This window comes from Herpailurus yagouaroundi, unplaced genomic scaffold (genome assembly GCF_014898765.1).
Source record: "Herpailurus yagouaroundi ecotype Mexico unplaced genomic scaffold, PumYag 28, whole genome shotgun sequence".
NCBI lineage: Eukaryota > Metazoa > Chordata > Mammalia > Carnivora > Felidae > Herpailurus > Herpailurus yagouaroundi.
Window position 1 is genome coordinate 74,088,948 of NW_024412376.1, and position 19,153 is coordinate 74,108,100.

Sequence of the window (19,153 nt, forward strand, 5' to 3'; positions counted from 1 at the left end):
CAACTTTCTGACCTTGGCTTGATTTAGCTTTATTATACATAGGGCACTGCTGAATTGTAAAATATCACTAGCCGCATGAATAGGAGATTCTTTTCTAGAAATCCTTGATAATGCCTAAAATGATTTCAGGCAACCTAAGGAGACTCTGTCTCTCTGTATTCCTTCTCCCCTAAGGCAGGTAGATGAGGATTTGTTTGTTGCTTTTCATTAAGCCCATTCTTTTGTAAGTTTGTACATTTACTTCTGGTCCAGAAAAACAGAGATGCATTAAGCCAGTAAGTCTCAGGAGCTCAATTCCCGAGACTAATCATTCTGTATTATAAAAGAGCCATGTTCCTCTTATATAACCATTGTACATTTCCTATGCTGCATTCAATCAAAGAATTTACAAAGATCAGGAAACCCTGTTGGGAGCTCTAGAAATACAAACTGAAGGCAGGGACAATGAAACCCTCCTGCAAAATCATCTTGATAAAGAAAAGTGTGAAAATAGTGAGAAAACCACAGGCCAGGCCTTTAGAATCCTGGGCACCAAGTTTTAATAATATGACTACATAGAACAAGTATACATTGTTATTTACCACAAATGCCACTATCTAAGCATTGTGTTCATTGTTTATAAGATTCAAAACTAACAAGAGAAGTATTCTTCAGGAGTTCAGTGAATCAGGCAATGGGCCTCCATTACTACTACTGAACCCACTTAACAAGTCCCCATAGTAATTTAGTAGCTATTTTCTCCAAAGACCATGTATTACTTACTTCTCTTGTCATCTCTGATGCCCAGCACCATACCTGGCAGACAGGAATTGCTCAATAAAGGTATGAAGAAATAATGGATAAAAGAAGCAAAGATGAAATTGTTTCTTAAGGCAAAAGCTTTTTATTATGCATGTTTTAATGACTTTGCTTTAGATTTAGTATGCTTTTAATATGAAGGAGGATATTCTAGAATGGTACAGATATAATTACATATTTTTAACTCTATGAAGAAGAAGGCTTTAGAAGAAGAGAAGACACTCATAGATGATGCTTCTGCTGGCTACCTTCCTTCTGCTGACTTCTCAGGTGCACTTTGGGCCTTCACTCTGCTCTCAACCTATGTGGTGGGCCTGGAATGGGCTGCATTAATGGTTTCCCTTGCCTCTGGGTTTTGGTTGGATTAGACCAAAGCAGTCATAGCAAGAGACCAGATGGCAAGAGGAGAGTGAGTCAGATTATTTATCCTCTTTACTTCCTCCCCACGGGATCACGGTGCGCTGACTGCATGACCTTTTCAGGTGGACTTTGCCAGACCCATCTCTGTCTCCAGGTTCCCATAACTGCTCCTTCCACTCATTCTGTCAGTTCTTGGGAATTTACGTGCCACAGAGAATGTACTCAATGGTGTTCAAGCTTGTTTTCTCAGCTTTCATGAACACATTTATTATTTTTTAATTGTAATAAGATAATTCATTAGGATCTCTTTACATTTATCCATTATTTATACTTCTTCAGGAAAAATAACATAGTTACTACTAATCTGAAACCTTCAAATACACATTTTACCTACATGTTTTTACATGTCTTTATAAGGCAATGTTTTAAAGGTAAGGTTACTTTTGGGGATGCCTGGTGGCTCAGTCGGTAAAGCATCTGACTCTTGATTTCAGCTCAGGTCATGATGTCACATTTGGAGGATCAAGCGCCACATTGGGCTCGGTACTGAGCATGGAGCCTGCTTGGGATTCTTTCCCCCTCTCTCTCTGCCCCTCTCCCACACTAGCACTCTCTTTCTCAATCAAAACAAATAAATAAACATTAAAAAATAAATGTAGGGTTACTTTGGAATACACTAATCTGTCAGTAGGACAGATTGCATTATTTCTTATGAAATTCTGTAGTTCTATTGTCCACTCAATAATATAATTGCTATGAAGCCAACGTTGTTACTTTTAGCTACAGATGCAAGATCATAGGTTCTGTTGTCAAACTACCTGGGTTCCAAATCCTGACTCCAACACTTACTTGAAATTTTTAGAAATTTACTTGTTTTCACATGCATAATATGTAAATTACACTAGTGTATTTATTTTTGTGTTTTAGGAAAGGCTGAGTATAAAGCACTTAACCCCTGCCTGGCAAGGGGAAAACACATTATGTATGTTCCCTGCTATTGTTATTTGCTACAACATCTCTATCATCATCAGAGAGTGTCAGTTACCTGCAATTTGTTAAGATCTCTAATTTTAAAATGCTTTATTTATTTCTATGGAAATCCTTTGAAAATACACCTTATTCTTTTCTTCATTTTTAAGATAAAGACCACCTTGTCTTGGTGACCAGGCTCATTTTAACAGACATTAATTTTTATTGACTCATTATACATTTGTAGATATTAAGGTGTTTTGCTTTCCTCAATTCTTTACTAAATGCCAACAAAAGGAAACTGCTCTATAACCAAGAAAGTGTTAAGTACCAATTCTAAAAACATTTTTGGGTTCTTTATGAATTATACAGACAATAAGTTCCATAGGATTGCTGTGGATTTTAGTGATTAAAGAAGGCTTTATAGATGGGATTTCAGCTGGATCTGGAAAAATGGACTTATTTTTACTAATCCTCAGATGAAGTGAATCCATTTACACTGTGGGCTCAGTCAGTTTCAGGTGAATGCTCTCCAACAGTCACCTGGGGATAAGCCTATCATGCCAGAGAAACATAGGCTAGGAGAGTTTCCTAACAACACGGAGCACGAACTGGCCTGCCTCTGGAATTTGGATAGAGTATTGTAGGTGCATATCCCTGGCATCAAGCTACCGCTCCAAAGAAAGCAATGTTTTCCTCTTCCCTCTTGGAGGACAGTGCTCTGATGTACTGCAGAAGAAGAAAGGAACTAACATAAGAAACATTAACTTATGTTTCAGGTATGTCAAGCAAACCTTAGGATTATTAAACTCACAGGATGATATCTCAATTCTCCGCTGTGTCAAGAGTATACTTGAAATGGATCATGTGTTTAACAGTGAAGTGATATTTAGATAACTGTGCCCTGTTAAAAATTTGTTTTGCCAGGAGCAGAAATAGAGGAGTTGAGCTAAAAGTCCAAATATGAGATGAGCTTCACAAATAATTCGATGATTGTTGTTGGGGGAAGTGTCCAAATTAAAAAAAAACATAGGAGAAAGGGCAGTGGAAGATCAAAGTGGACAGGGAAGCAGAGAGCTGGAAGGGCAAAGCCTGGCCCTTCCATTGTGTGCGTGTGCAGCCAATATCTCTGCGCTTTGATGATGCTGATGGAGGATTATAAGCTTCCTATGGTATTTTTGGAGAAACTCTGAAAATCGTTTTTTCTAAATTCAGGTTAGGTTGACTATAAGAGGATTAACTGTGTCTGTATCAAAAAGGCTTTCAGGGATATAGGGATTTTAAGGCACTTGAAATAATCCCTGCAGAGCAGGCAAGAAAATAGTATCTTTACTTTAATCGAGTAAAAGATATTATTAAGGAATCACACATGATGGATACAGTTCAATTTATTACAAAATTATCTGCTTAGCAAAATTAAGCAATACTTTATGAAGGAAGCTTTATGTATATAATTTTTTCATGTATTGATGTACCATTTGTCTCAGCATATCTGTTGCTTACAATTTAAAAACAATGTCTTTTGCTATTTTTAATTTATTTTTTGCTCCCTCTCTCTCTCTCTCTCTCTCTTTCTCTCATCCCCCCACCTCCTGGTTGTATAGAAGTGCAGTATAATGTAAGAGTTGAGAGTCTGATTGTGGAGTGAGGTAGATCTAGATTCACATTGAATCCTGGGCTACTCATTCCATATATGCCTTTCAAGTTACTTAGTTTCTCTGCCTCAGTTTCCTGATTAGTAAAGTGAGGATACCAACACATATCTCACTGTTTTGGTGACAATCCAATATGGTAATATATGTAAGGTGCTTAAGTGGATAAATATTGTGGCACATAAATATTGTGGAATATATAAGAGCTCGTACTTTTTTATTCCTCATATGAGCTTTCATGATGATTCTGCTGACAGTTCATACTCCATATTTGTTGTACAAGCAAATTTATATTTACGTTTCCCAGTTTCAGTTTTGCAGTTTGATACAGGTGATGATGGTGATGATGATTCCCTGTGAACAGATAAGACAATTGAGCCTCAGAGGTTTTAAGTCATAAACAGAAGTAACTGCTAAATAGAAGAATTAAAATATGAAATTTGTACCCAATTTTAAGTGACTGAGATTTTCTGTTAAGTGGTATATAGAGTGAGCAGTATGGAAAATGAAAAATGAAAGAGTGATTTTTTTAAAAAAAATCAATATGGTGTTATCATTTATAACTCATTTCCCTGATTCTGTTGTCCTGTGACTAAAACATCGTGTCTTCATCTCTAAGGGCTCATAGACAGTGGCAGGAGAAATACATGTTGCGTGTATGGAAAAGCACACAAAAGGGGAAATGGGCAAGTATTTTCAATGCACCACTTTAAGGAATGAGATTTTTTACTGTTGCCCAGAGAGTTCTTAAAATATGGGGCATACCACATAAAATATAATTTAAAGGAGCTCTCCCATCCCTCTGAGATAAGCAAATGGCTCTAGGGATTTTATCCAGCTTAGAAGGCAAAGCCAGGACACTTTCAGCCTCATTCATATCCTTGAAGGGAACTGTGGAATAGGGTATTTTATTTGGCTTCATTTCTACTGGCAGAAAAAAAAAAAAGAAGAAAGAAAGACACAGTATCAGCTCAACAGGATTTTTCATGTCTTAAGGATTAACCATTGAAAAGAAAGACAATTTTATTAAAGCTTCTTCACTTTAACCATCTATAAAGGATTGATTTGAGCTATAGATTCCAAGAGGTTTTAAATTAGGTAGCAGAATCATTTGTCTTTACAAAATCAACCAGTCAGGGCATCAAAATCTAAACTCCTTAGGAAAAATAATGCTATATTTCTTTCAGTTGAGTATTTCTATACTGAGGACAAGATTAGAAGTTATGACATTGGTTAGGAAAAGCTGTTGTTTTTTACTTCAAGTCCACAGCGTCACCTATCTTTTATTTCACCCACAAATGCTTTATGTACTTTTTTAAATGAAAGATAGGATAAATACATCATTTTTTTTAATTTAGCAGGTTTCAAAATGAGTCAGTTTCCTAGCATCCTCAAAAAGTGACCAATACATGTGAATTTAAACATGCAGTCTGTTACAGTTATTATCCACATGGATACCTGTATTGTCCCAAGCCTGTTTTACTATCCCAAGAAATCTCTCTTGGATTCTGAGTCTTTTGGACATACCCTCAATGGGTTCTGACAGCTTTCTTACTTGTGTACAAGACTCATCCTGTATACTTGCTACCCAGCCACTTCTTAAGGAACCTGGCTTACTTATAGGGGGCAACAATTTTTAGATGCCACAGTTGAATGTTGGAGAAACCAAACATTTTCTGTAAGATATTTAGCATAGCTTATTATCTGAAATCTTTAAATTATTATAATTATACTTAAGTACCAAACCAGAGTAATTTATTTTTATTTGTATTTTTTATCTTTAATTTTTATTGTTTTTTTTTTTTTTTTTTTTTTTTTTTTTTTTTTTTTTTTTTTACCTTTGACCTCCTTCACCCATTTCTCCCACCTCCCAATCCTCACCTATGGCAACCACCAGTCTGTTCTCTATATCTATGATCTTGTTTCCCTCCCACCTCAAATTACATATGTGAGAGAGATCATACAGTATTTGTCTTTCTCTGTCTGACTTATTTCACTTAGCACAATGCCCTCGAGGTCTATCCATGTTATTGCAAATGGTAATATTTCATTATTTTTTACTGCTGAATAATCTCTCTCTCTCTCTCTCTCTCTCTCTCTCTCTCTCTCTGTGTGTGTGTGTGTGTGTGTGTGTGTGTGTGTGTGTGTACCACAATTTCTTTATCCATTCATTGATAGGCATGCAGGTTGTTTCCATATTTTGACTATTGGAAATAATGCTGCTATAAACATGCAGTTACATACATTTTTTGAGTTAGTGTTTTAATTTCCTTCTGATAAATACCCAGAATTGGAATTGCTGGATCATGTGGTAAGACCTACTTTTAATTTTTTGAAGAAAGTCTTCACTGTTTTCCATAGTGGCTGCCCAATTTTCATTCCCATCAGCCATGCACAAGAGTTCCATTTTCTTTACATCCTTGCTAACACTTATTATTTCCTGACTTTGATTATAGCCATTATAACATGTGTGAGGAGATATCTCACACATGATTTGCATTTTCTGATGGTTAAAGATGTTGAACATCTTTTCATGTGCAACATGGCTTTTTATTAATGGTTTTAATTTTATTAATGGCTTCATTTTCTGTGCAGATTTTAGTTTGATGTAGCCTCTCATATTTATTTGAACTTTGGTTGCCTTTACTTTTGGCATCAGATTTAAAAAATTCATCACCAAGACCTATGTCAAGTTGCTTACCACCTATGTTTTCTTCTAGGAGTTTTATGGTTTCAGGTTTTGTGTTCAAGTCTTTAATTCATTTTTAATCCGTTAATTTTTGTAAATACTATGAGATAGTGGTCCAGTTACACTCTTTTGCATAAGGCTTGCCAGTTTTTTCATCATGATTTATTGAAGAGACTGTCCTTTCCCTATTGCATATTCTTGACTTCTTTGTTGTATATTTATTGACTAAATATTTGTGGGCCTATTTCTGGGCTTTCTATTCTATTCCATTCAATTTTTTTTTCCTTAATGCTTTATAGCTTTCAGTATGCAGGTCTTTTACCTCCTTGGTTAAATTCATTCTTAGGTGATTTATTCTTTTTGATTCAATTGTTAACGAGATTTTTCTTCTTAACTTCTCTGATAGTTTGTTATTTTTGTGTGTATTGATTTTGTATCCCTCAACTTTTAATTATGTTGACTAAAAGTGGTGAGAGTGAGCATCTTAGTTTTTATCTTGGTCTTGGAAGAAACACTTTTTCACTATTGAGTGTGATATTAGTTGTGGCCTTTTCATATATGGCATTTATTATGTTAAGGTACATTCTCTTCCTACCCACTTTGTGGAGAGTTTTTTTAAAATCATAATTGGATGTTAAACTTTGTCAAATGCTTTTAAAAATATATATATTTGTTTTTGAGAGACAGAGAGAGCATGAGCAGGGGAGGGGCAGAAAGAGAGGGAGAGAGAGCCCCAAGCAGGCTCCATGTTTATTGCAGAGCCTGACATGGGGCTTGATTCCATAACAATGAGATTATGACTGAGCCAAAATCAAGATTTGGACTTTCAACTGACTGAGCTACCCAAGCACCCCTTGGCAAATGCTTTTTATGCATTTTTAAGATAGTCAAATGATTTTTATCCATTTTTTATTACGAATAATTTATTTATATTTTAAATTTACATCCAAGTTAGTTAGCATATGGTGCAACAATGATTTCAGGAGTAGATTCCTTAGTGCCCCTTACCCATTTAACACATCCCCCCTCCCACAACCCCTCCAGCAACCCTCTGTTTGTCATTTATATTTAAAAGTCTCTTCTGTTTCGTCTCCATCCCTGTTTTTATATTACTTTTGCTTCCTTTCCCTTATGTCCCATCTGTGTTGTATCTTAAAGTCCTCATATGAGTCAAGTCATATATTTGTCTTTTTCAGACTAATTCCACTTAACATAATACCCTCTAGTTCCATCCATGTAGTTGCAAATAGCAAGATTTCATTCTTTTTGATTGCTGAGTAATACTACATTGTATGTGTGTGTGTGTGTGTGTGTGTGTGTGTGTGTGTGTGTGTGTGTATCACATCTTCTTTATCCATTCATCTGTCAATGGACATTTAGGCTCTTTCCATATTTTGGCTATTGTCGATAGTGCTGCTATAAACATTGGGGTGCAGGTGCCCCTTCAAACAGCATACCTATATCCCTTGGATATAGCAATTGCTGTGTCATAGTGTAGTTCTATTTTTAATTTCTTGAGGAACCTCCATACTGTTTTCCAGAGTAGCTGCACCAGTTTGCATTCCCACCAAAAATGCAAAAGAGATCCTCTTTCTCTGCATCCTCACCAACATCTGTTGTTGCCTGAGGTGTTAATGTTAGCCATTCTGACAGGTGTGAGGTTGTATCTCATTGTGGTTTTGATTTGTATTTCCCTCAGGATGAGTGATGTTGAGCATTTTTTCCTGTGTCAGTTGGCCATCTGGATGTCTTCTTTAGAGAAGTGTCTATTCCTCTCTTTTGCCCATGTCTTCACTAGATTGTATTTTTGGGTGTTGAGTTTGATAATTTCTCTATAGATTTTGGATACTAACCCTTTATCTGATATGTCATTTGCAAATATCTTCTCCCATTCTATCAGTAGCCTTTTAGTTTTGCTAATTGTTTCTTTCACTCTGCAGAAGGTTTTTATTTTGATGAGGTCCCAATAGTTCATTTTTGCTTGGGTTTTCCTTGCCTCTGGAGACATGTTGAGTAAGAAGTTGCTGTGGCTGAGGTCAAAGAGTTTTTCGCCTGCTTTCTACTCAAGGATTTTGATGGCTTCCTGTTTTACATTGAGGTCTGTCATGCATTTTGGGTTTATTTTTGTGTATGGTGTAAGAAAGTGGTCCAGGTTCATTCTTCTGCATGTTGCTGTCCAGTTTTCCCAGCACCACTTGCTGAAGAGACTGTCTTTATTCCACTGGATATTCTTTCCTGCTTTGTCAAAGATTAGTTGCCCATACATTTGTGGGTCCATTTGTGGATTCTTTATTCTGTTCCATTGATCTGAGTGTCTGTTCTTGTGCCAGTACCATACTGTCTTGATGATTACAGCTTTGTAATACAGTTTGAAGTCTGCGATTGTGATGCCTCCCCCGTTAGTTTTCTTTTCCAAGATTGCTATGGCTATTCGGGGTCCTTTCTGGTTCCATACAAATTTTAGGATTATTTGTTCTAGCTCTGTGAAGAATGATGGGATGGGTATTGCATTGAATATGCAGATTGCTTTGGGTAGTGTTGACATTTTAACAATATTTGTTCTTCCTATCCAGGAGCATGGAATATTTTTCCATTTTTTTGTGTTTTCTTCAATTTCTTTCATAAGCTTTCTATAGTTTTCAGTGTATAAAATTTTCACCTCTTTGGTTAGATTTATTCCTAGGTGTTTTATGGGTTTTGGTGCAATTATAATTGGAATCAATAGATTCCTTGATTTCTCTTTCTGTTGCTTCATTGTTGGTGTATAGGAATGCAACTGATTTCTGTGCACTGATTTTATATCCTACGGCTGTTCTGAATGCGTGGATCAGTTCTAGCAGTTTATTGGTGGAATCTTTTGGGTTTTCCATATAGACTATCATGTCATCTGCAAAGAGTGAAATTTTAACCTCCTCCTGGCCAATTTGGATGCCTTTTATTTCTTTGTGTACTCTGATTGCTGAGGCTAAGGCTTCCAATAGTGTGTTGAATAACAGTGACAAGAGTGGACATCCCTGTCTTGTTCCTGACTTTAGGGGAAAAGCTCTGTTTTTCTCCACTGAGGATGATATTAGCAATGGGTCTTTCATATATGGCTTTTTGATCTCGAGATATAATCTTTCTATCCCTACTTTCTTAAGGGTTTTTATCAAGAAAGGATGCTATATTTTGTCAAATGCTTTCTCTGCATCTATTGAGAGGATCATGTGGTTATTGTCCTTTCTTTTACTGATGTGATGGATCACACTGATTGTTTTGCAGATATTGAACCAGCCCTGCATCCCAGGTATAAATCCCACTTGGTCATGGTGAATAATTTTTTTAATGTATTGTTGGATATGGTTGGCTAATATCTTGTTGAGGATTTTTGCATCCATGTTCATCAGGGAAATTGGTTTATAGTTCTCCTTTTTAGTGGGGTCTTTGGTTTTGGAATCAAGGTAATGCTGGCTTTATAGAAAGAGTTTGAAGTTTCTATTTTTTTGGCGACATTCCATTTCTATTTTCTTGGGACAACTTCAAGAGAATGGGTGTTAACTGTTCTTTAAATGTTTGGTAGAATTCCCCTGGAAAGCCATCTGGCCCTGGACTCTTGTTTTTTGGGAGATTGTTGATTACTAATTAAATTTCTTTATGGGTTATGGGTCTGTTCATATTTTCTATTTCTTCCTGTTTCAATTTTTGTAGTTTATATGTTTCTAGGAATTTGTGTATTTCTTCCAGTTTGCCCATTTTATTGGCGTATAATTGCTTGTAATAGTCTCTTCTTATTGTTTGTATTTCTGCTGTATTTTTTGTGATCTTTCCTCTTTCACCCTTGATTGTATTTATTTATGTCTTTTCTTTTTGATCGAATTGGCTAGGGGTTTATCAATTTTGTCAATTCTTTCAAAGAACCAACTTCTGGTTTCATTGATCTATTCTATTGTGTTTTTGGTTTCAATAGCATTGATTTCTTTTCTAATCTTTATTTCCTGTGTTCTGCTGGTTTTGGGTTTTATTTGCTGTTCTTTTTCCAGCTCCTTAAGGTGTAAGATTAGATTGTGTATCTGAGACTTTTCTTCCTTCTGTAGGAAGGCCTGGATTGCTATATACTTCCCTCTTATGACTACCTTTGTTGTGTCCCACAGGTTTTGGGCTGTGGTGTTATCACTTTCATTGGCTTTTATGTACTTTTTAGTTTCCTCTTTAACCTCTTGGCTAGCCCATTCATTCTTTAGTAGGATGGTCTCTGGTCTCCAAGTATCTGTTCTATTTCCAAATTTTTTCTTGTGGTTGATTTTGAGTTTCATAGCGTTGTGGTCTGAAAATATGCATGGTATGATCTCGATCTTTTTGTACTTGTTGAGGGCTGATTTATGTCCCAGTATGTTATCTATCCTGGAGAACATTCCATGTGCACTGGAGAATAATATGTATTCTGCTACTTTAGGATGAAATGTTCTGAATATATCTGTTAAGACCATCCAGTTCAATGTGTCATTCAAAGCCATTGTTTCCTTGTTGATTTTCTGTTTAGATGATCTGTCCGTTGTTGTAAGTGGGGTGTTGAAGTCCCCTACTATAATGGTATTATTATCAATGAATTTCTTTGTTCGTGATTAATTCATTTATATATTTGGGTGCTCTCACATTTGGAGCATAAATGTTTACAATTGCTAGATCTTGGTGGATAGACCCCTTAATTATGACATAATTCCCTTCGTCATCTCTTGTTACAGTCTTTATTTTAAAGTCTATATTGTATGGCTACTCTGGCTTTCTTTTGTTGACATTAACATGATAGATGGTTTTCCATCCCCTTACTTCCAATCTGAAGGTGTCTTTAGGTCTAAAGTGGGTCTCTTGCGAACAGCATATAGATGGATCTTGTTTCTTATCCATTCTGTTACCCTATGTCTTTTGATTGGAGGTTTTAGTCCATTGACATTTAGAGTGAGTACTGAAAGATATGAATTTATTGCCATTATGTTTCTTGTAGAGTTGGAGTTTCTGGCGGTGTTCTCTGGTCCTTTCTAGTCTTTGTTGCTTTTGGTCTTTTTTTTTTTCATATTTTCTCGCCTCAGAAAGTCCCCCTTAAAATTTCTTGCAGGGATGGTTTAGTGGTCATGAACTCCTTAGCTTTTGTTTGTCTGGGAAACTTTTAATATATCTTTCTATTTTGAATGATAGCCTTGCTGGATAAAGAATTCTTGGCTGCATGTTTTTCAGATTCAGCACATTGAATATATCCTGCCACTCCTTTCTGGCCTGCCAAATTTCTGTGGATAGGTCTGCTGCAAACCTGATCTGTCTTCCCTTGTAGGTGAAGGACTTTTTTTCCCTCACTGCTTTCATGATTCTTTCCTTACCTAAATATTTTGTGAATTTGACTATGATATGCCTTGTTGATAGTCGGTTTTTGTTGACTCTAATGGGAATTCTCTGTGCTTCCTGGATTTGATGTCTTTGTCTTTCCCCAGGTTAGGAAAGTTTTCCATTATGATTTGCTCACATAACCCTTTTATCCCTTTCTCTTGCTCTTCATCTTCTGGGACCCTTATGATTCTGATGTTGTTCCTTTTTAATGAGTCACTGATTTCTCTAATTCTTCAATCATGCTCTTTTGCCTTACTCTCCTTTTTTTTTCTGCTTCATTGTTCTCCATAAGTTTGTCCTCTATATGGCTGATTCACTGCTCTGTGTCATCCATTCTTGATGCTGTGGCATCCACTTGAGATTGCAGCTCAGTTACAACATTTTTTATTTCATCCTGACTAGCTTTTGTCTCCACAGAAAGTGATTCTAATCTGTTTTCAGCCCCAGCTAGTATTCGTAATATCATGAATCTAAATTCTGGCTCAGACATCTTGCTTATATCTGTGTTGATTAAGTCTCTGGCTGTCATTTCTTCCTGTTCTTTCTTTTGGGGTGAATTCCTTAATTTCATCATTTTGAAAGAAGAAAAGGAATTAATAAGGTCAAAAAAATTAAAATTAAAAAATTAAAAACAACACACAAAAAATCAAATAAAAGATGTTAGATCCTAGGTGTGTTTTGGTCTGGTTGTTGAAAGGAGCTTGATATATTAGAGTAAAAAGGGAAAGATAGGAAAAGAATAAAAAAAAGGAAAATGTTTGAAAATTTTAAAAACTGAATTCAATGAAATAGAATAAAATGAAATGGTGGAGTAAAATAGAAGTTGAAAAATTTACAAAAAATGTAAAAAATATTGTAGATCAAAATTAGAGAAAAATATTTTTAATAAAAATGGAAAATAAACATTTTTTTTCTTTCTGTATTCAAGAATAAGAAAAGAAAATTAAAAAAACATTGAATAAATGGGCCAGCAAACAGACTGAAATACAATGGAAATTACATCAGTTTCCCCTGGAAGTCAAACTATGAAGCACTTTATAGTCTGTAACCTAAGCAGGCAGAGAGACTGGTGGTATTCCTGAGGAGCAAGGTTGGCCCGGTTGGGTCGGCTTAGTGTAATGGCTCCATTCTCCTCTAGATGGCACTGCTTAGCTTACTGGGGTGGATTGTAGTGGCACACGTAGGTGTGTATGTGTATGCATGGGAGGAGTGAAAATGGCTTCACCCAGCTACACAATATCTAGTATCAAAACTCTGCTTTCCCTGACCAGCTATTGGACACCCCTCCTTTATCTCTGGCTTCTATCCACTCCCGACTTTTACACTGTCCATGATCAAGCCATCAAGTTGCCAGGCGGCACCTCCCTCCTTACTTATATCTCAGATGGGGCTGTTTCCCATCCCCTCACTTCTGAGGGACTGCAGCTTTGACCTGCTCAGATCTTCGAGGGGAGGGTCCTATGTAGCAATGGCCAGGTGCCAGCAGCACCCAGGAACATTCATGGGACCGTGCTGCTGCCAATGCCCAGAGCCTGTGGCTGGGTACCAGCCTGCCCCAGAAAAAGTTCATGCAATCATGTAGCAGCAGCATTTCATGGATTATGGAAAATCACAGCAAACATTTAGTACCAGGCTTTCCCCTTAATGTCCTTGTTCCAACACCAGTGAATGTGGTTTTTTTCCAGGGTCTGCTGGGACCTTTGGCCATGGGATGGCTGCACAGCCTCTACCAAATGTCCTCCCAGCAGGGGAACTGCCTGGCTCCCTGTGGCCCAAGGACCCCTCTGACCTCACTCTCTGCTACTGGGAATTCACCCTTCCCACCAGAGCACCTCCAGGTATCAAGCTGCAGAGTTTCCAATTGTGCACTCCTCCTGTTTATAGAGTCTTAATGGAATTTAAACCCTCTCCTTTCTTCTTTATCCCTTTTTTGTTCCGTCCCTTGCATACTCTCTTTTCTCTCCAGCTGCTTTTGTACTCTCCACCCCCCCTCCTCGCCCCCCATCTCCATCCTCTCTCCACAAGCAAAAACAGCTCCCTGCCCTCTGTGGCTTCTCTCTCCCCCAGTTCACCTCTCTGCACCACATACCTGCTGGTTCAGGTTGTGCAGATTGTTGTGTTAATACTGAAATCAGTTTTCTAGGTGTGCAGGATGGTTTAGTGTTGATCTGACTGTATCACAGGGATGAGAGATGCAAAAAAAAAAAAAAAAAACAACTTCCATGCTGTTGCACCATCTTGGCCCCTCTCTCTACCCTTCATTTGGTTAATGTGACATACCATACTGACTGGTTTGTAGGTGTTGAGCCAGCCTTGCAACCCTGCAATAAATCCCACCTGATCATGTTGTGTGATTTTTTTTAAATGTATTGTTGAATTTGGTTTGGTAATATTTTGTTGAAGATTTTTGCATCTGTGTTCATCAGAGATATTGGCAGAGTAAGTTAGTTCAATAGTTTCCAGTTAATTTTGGTGATGTGTACCTTTAAGTAAAACATTCTCATGATACACCATCATTACAGGTACATTTACTCATTTTTGAACTATATACAAGTATTATTATATTAATGTATGTCATAAAAAGTTAGCCAAAAGTGGAAATAGACTTTCTTCATTTAAATTTTTTAAGTGTTTATTTATTTTTGAGAGAGAGAGACAGAGCACAAGAAGGGGAGGGACAGAGATAGAGTGAGACATAGAATCCAAAGCTCCAGGCTCTGAACTATCAGCATAAAGCCTGATGCAGGGCTCAAACCTGTGAACTATGATATCATGACGTCAGCTGAAGTCAGATGCTTAAGCGACTGAGCCACTCAGGTGCCCTGGAAGTAGGACTTTTATAATATTTTCTTTTCACACTCCAATATGTTCTATTGTGGGTGGGGGAGAGGGATGGGTTACCCTCTATTGCAGAAAATACTGATCTATACTATGAAGGTCAAATATTGCATATTATAATTTATGTAATACTTTACACTTTTACCTGAAAATTTCTTCTTGTCAGTTTTGAAAATTAAATCAGTATTTAGTGAGGATTCATTCTTTGATAAATATTGTAAAATACTTGAGATTTAGAAGAAGCAAATTCTGAATGTTCCTGTTCAACATTGTTTTTTGAATCATAGGCCATCTGTAATTCCTTGGTCTGGCTGGTGTTTTAACTGTTTTGCTTAAATACTTGCCAGCCAATAATAAATAAGAAGTCATCATCTGTTAGTCTCAATTTAATTGGCACTGTTGAATGTATATAGAATCCTCTCACCTTTTCAAATGCTAGTGCTTACCTTCTGTTGAAATCAGTGGTTTTTATATTCCTGGAAATTTAATGAAATGCTACTTAAGAAGAGTTAGTTTGATTTTGGGGAATGCTGAATTTTCATTTATGATGATAGATTTAAGTCCTATTGAAGACAGTGTTTGGGACTTTATCATAAACTGCCATGTATTTCAATATAGTAATACAATTTAATCTCATTGCCTGAGTGTATACTATAAACTGTTGGTGAATAAAAACCATATATATATACATGTATATATATACATATGTATACATATATACATATATATATATATTTTTTTTTAACTAGGTTTTGAAACAAAACACCACATCACTATTCAGAAACAGGTTATGTAGTTCATTTTGAAATATGCTAACTCTTTATATAAAACAAAATATTTATTATGGTTAAGAATGATCTTTGCTATATTTTAAAATAACTATGTTGGATTAATTATGGAGCTAATAAGTATCATTCACATTTTGTGTCTGCATTTATTTTGTTACTGTGTAGTTCAGGATTGGCAAAGTGTAAGAAACCAAATAATAAATATTTATTTGAGGCTTTGGAGGCCATATGGTCTGTATTGCAACTATTAAGCTCTGTTGTTGTAGAATGATATTAGCCAGAGACAATACATTAACAAATGGCCTATACTGTGTTCAAATTAAATTTTATTTATGGGCACTGAAATTTGAATTTCATATAATTTTCATTGTCACAAAAAGTATTTTTTTTTCTTTTAATCCTCTTCTCCAATCATTTATAAATGTAAAACCATTCTTAGCTCATAGCCATAAATGAACAGGCGGTGGGTTGGATTTGACCTTTGGGCCATAGCTTGCTGATGTCTGGTGTGGCCTAGAGAACATAGTCCACAGGTTGGAGTTTTCTACCTGATTATTAATTTCATTATTAATTTAAAGGAGCCAAGAGAGACTAATAGAAAAAAATACATTTTAAGGGCTCTGTGGCTCAGTCAGTTAAACCTGAGACCCTTGATTTTGGCTCAGGTCATAATCTCATTGTTCATGAGATCGTGCTCTGCATCAGGGTTCCATGCTGACAGTGTGTAGCCTGCTTGGGATTTTCTCTCTTCCTCTCTTTCTGCCCCCCCCCCCCCTTGCTTTAATACACATTTTATCTCTCAAAATAAATAAATAAACTTAAAAAAATTAACTCCAGTGCAGTTAACGTACAGTGTTATATTAGTTTCAGGTGTACAATATAATGATTCAACAATTCTATACATTACTCAGTGCTCATCATGATAAGTATCCTGTTAATCCCCTTCACCTATTTCCCCTATTTCCCCTGTTCTCTATAGTTGACTGTGTTTTCTGGTTTGTCTCTTTTTTCAAGAGAAACTAATTTGAAGTTTTTCAGAATGTGGGTGCCTCTCTTGGTAGCAGTCACTTGATGGTCAGGTTCAAATGTCTAAATATTTTAGGAAGTAAGTACAGAACTTGATATTCTTCTAAACTCAACTATATTATTAATCTTTTCTCTAATTTCCTGGTCTTAAAGGGGTTCTTTTTCTCTACTTACATGCATTAAATGAATTATCAGATTAGAATCATGCATGGAAATCAATTCAAATAGTCTATGAAGCTAATTCTAGTTTGTTTTCCCCTCCAAGCATGGAATCAACCTAAACAGATTATTACCTAAATTTATTATAAAATGAAAAATTTAATAGCACTTTGCTTTTTGCTTACTTTATGTAATTTGTTCCTGACAATAGCTTGTGAGGCAGATGTGATTATTACTCCATTTGCAGAGGAAGAAATTTTAGAAGAAATTCTAAAAATTACACAGTGGTGGAAAAGTTGGAAGCAGAACTTGAAGTACTACTTATCTTTAGATTCCAAAGACTGGTCTCTTTGCCTTAGTAAGGGTCTGAGTGTCCATGAATACATGCACACCTATACATCCATGTATGCATAACGACTTAGAATATTACCTACCTTTATTTATTTGAAAAGGAATCAGAAAACCTGCAGAGAATTTATTGTATAAAGTTGAAATAGGAAACCTAAAATAACTTCCATTTCTTTAGTAATTTCTTAAAGGACATGTGTTCAGAGCTTTATACATATAATTCATAATCTTAAGCCAATATATTGCTTAACAATGATAAAAATGGGATCCTCAAAGTTTACTTTTAAAAATAAAACATTTTTATTTATCTTTCCTCCCCTCTGCTTCTGCTAATTAAAAAAAATTATTTGGAGAAGAACCAAGGATTGTTGAGATAGAGCCAATCAGAGTGGATGAAATGGAAATTTAGACAGGTGAGATAAAAATATGTTTCTTTCCTTCAGATTCAAAGGCCGCACACTTGAAAATTATTTGGTACAGCTAGGTTGCTAGTTTTATATTGATTTAAAGGAAATTAATTGCTTTAAACTTTATATTCCTATGAAATTTAATAGCAACCTTATGATGTGTGCTTTGTGGCAATAATTTTCAAACTATGAGCCATGACATGTTAGTGGGTCATGAAATCAATGTGGTCAGCTTAAAAAAATGATTGAATAAAAAACATGAGAGTGCATTGCACTAAAGGAGGATAAGGTTTGTTTCATGAGACTTTAACTTCAGTTGTGGATGTTTAGTTATGTCTATGTTAATGTGCTTTCTGGGTCCTCATATGAAATGAATTTCTCACTATGAATGGTGGTCTCAAATCTTTGGAAACACTGATTTATGGAGGTGGTAACTCACTTTCACTTTTGCTGCATGTACTTCATTGTCTCAATTCAAAGTCAGACCCCAGCTCTAATTACTAATAAGGGATCCAGAAATTTATTTAGAGTGCATTTGATTTAAAATATGTGTGCCTTCTTTTCTCATCAGGACGTTTAGCTGTTCTAAGCAAGAAAAGCCCAGATTCAGAAGTTTGGACAATTGTTTAATAATAGTCTATGAAAACATGGCAGATGCTTGGAGAAGTCAGATGCAGGAGAGAGGAAATAGAAGAAAAAGGGAAATAGAAAGAGACAGGCAAAAACACATGTGGATACACAGTCAGAAACCATTTCACAAAAACACAATTTAGGGCTTTTACAGTACTAGAAGAGTATATGGATTATGTACAGAAAAGGCTATGTGTACTAGAATAATGATATGAATTAACCACATTTTTCAATGAGTAACACATTTATTTCCATGTGAAATGCTGAACCAGTTGTTTTAATACTTTCGCTTAGAGAAACTAGTAAGAATAAGGTAAAGCTGGGGGGTCAGGCAGAATAGTTTTAAGATTTTTATTTTATCAAGATAAAGGAAAAAAATTAAGCAGTTATCATTCTTTATAACATCTCTTGATTATTCAAAGGGTATTTTAACAAAGAAAAAGCACAAATTACCAAAACAGAGATTACATTTTATTTAAAATTCACTATGTTGTCCTTTTTTTCTTTTCTTTTTTTCTCATTTCATTAAACACTGAAGCAACTTACTGAGTTTCATTTGGTAACCACTGTTCTAAATTTCTTTCCAAAACTGTGGAAAGGGTGTGACTGCCAGTCTGCCAGTCTGTCTATCTGTGTTTCTATTCAAAAGAGGAAACACGAGACCTTGGGAACATGTGGAAATGCTAAATTATAGCTATACATTAACTGGCTTTCCAGCATCTGAGGGAAAGGGTGGTTCTCAAGTAGATTAGCATTTGAAGAGAGAAGCAGGCAGTTAGTCAAATATATTGATGGCTTGCTGGTTGATTCTCTATTGGTTATATTTGATGGTTATTAGCTATATTTGAGTGCCTACATCTCTTAGCATCTATGTTTTTTTGACCATGGTTTCATTGAAATGTTAAACTCTTAATATGATGTAAATCACAGTAGGTGATTGTGATGTCATATCTCACTCATGATATACACTGTGTCCTACTAACTCACCTATAAATTTGTATGTCAAGATAACTGACATAATTAGAATTTTGTCTTAAACTTTGAAAACTGTTTCTTTTCCTAAATCATTTTTATAATCTTCTTGATTACTACTCTCACATATACTAAAACAAACAATTCCAGAATTAGGTA

The 19,153-nt window shown here is 35.8% G+C and overlaps 1 long non-coding RNA gene across 2 annotated transcripts in view; it reads left to right on the plus strand.

Moving 5' to 3' along the window:
• Positions 1-2,616: 2,616 nt before the first annotated feature.
• Positions 2,617-19,153, plus strand: part of LOC121030947 (uncharacterized) — a 207,033-nt gene continuing 190,496 nt past the window's right edge. For both annotated transcript variants that reach the window (XR_005790472.1, XR_005790474.1), the window contains exon 1: positions 2,617-2,906. This is a non-coding gene — a long non-coding RNA (uncharacterized LOC121030947). The remainder of the gene's footprint in view (positions 2,907-19,153) is intronic.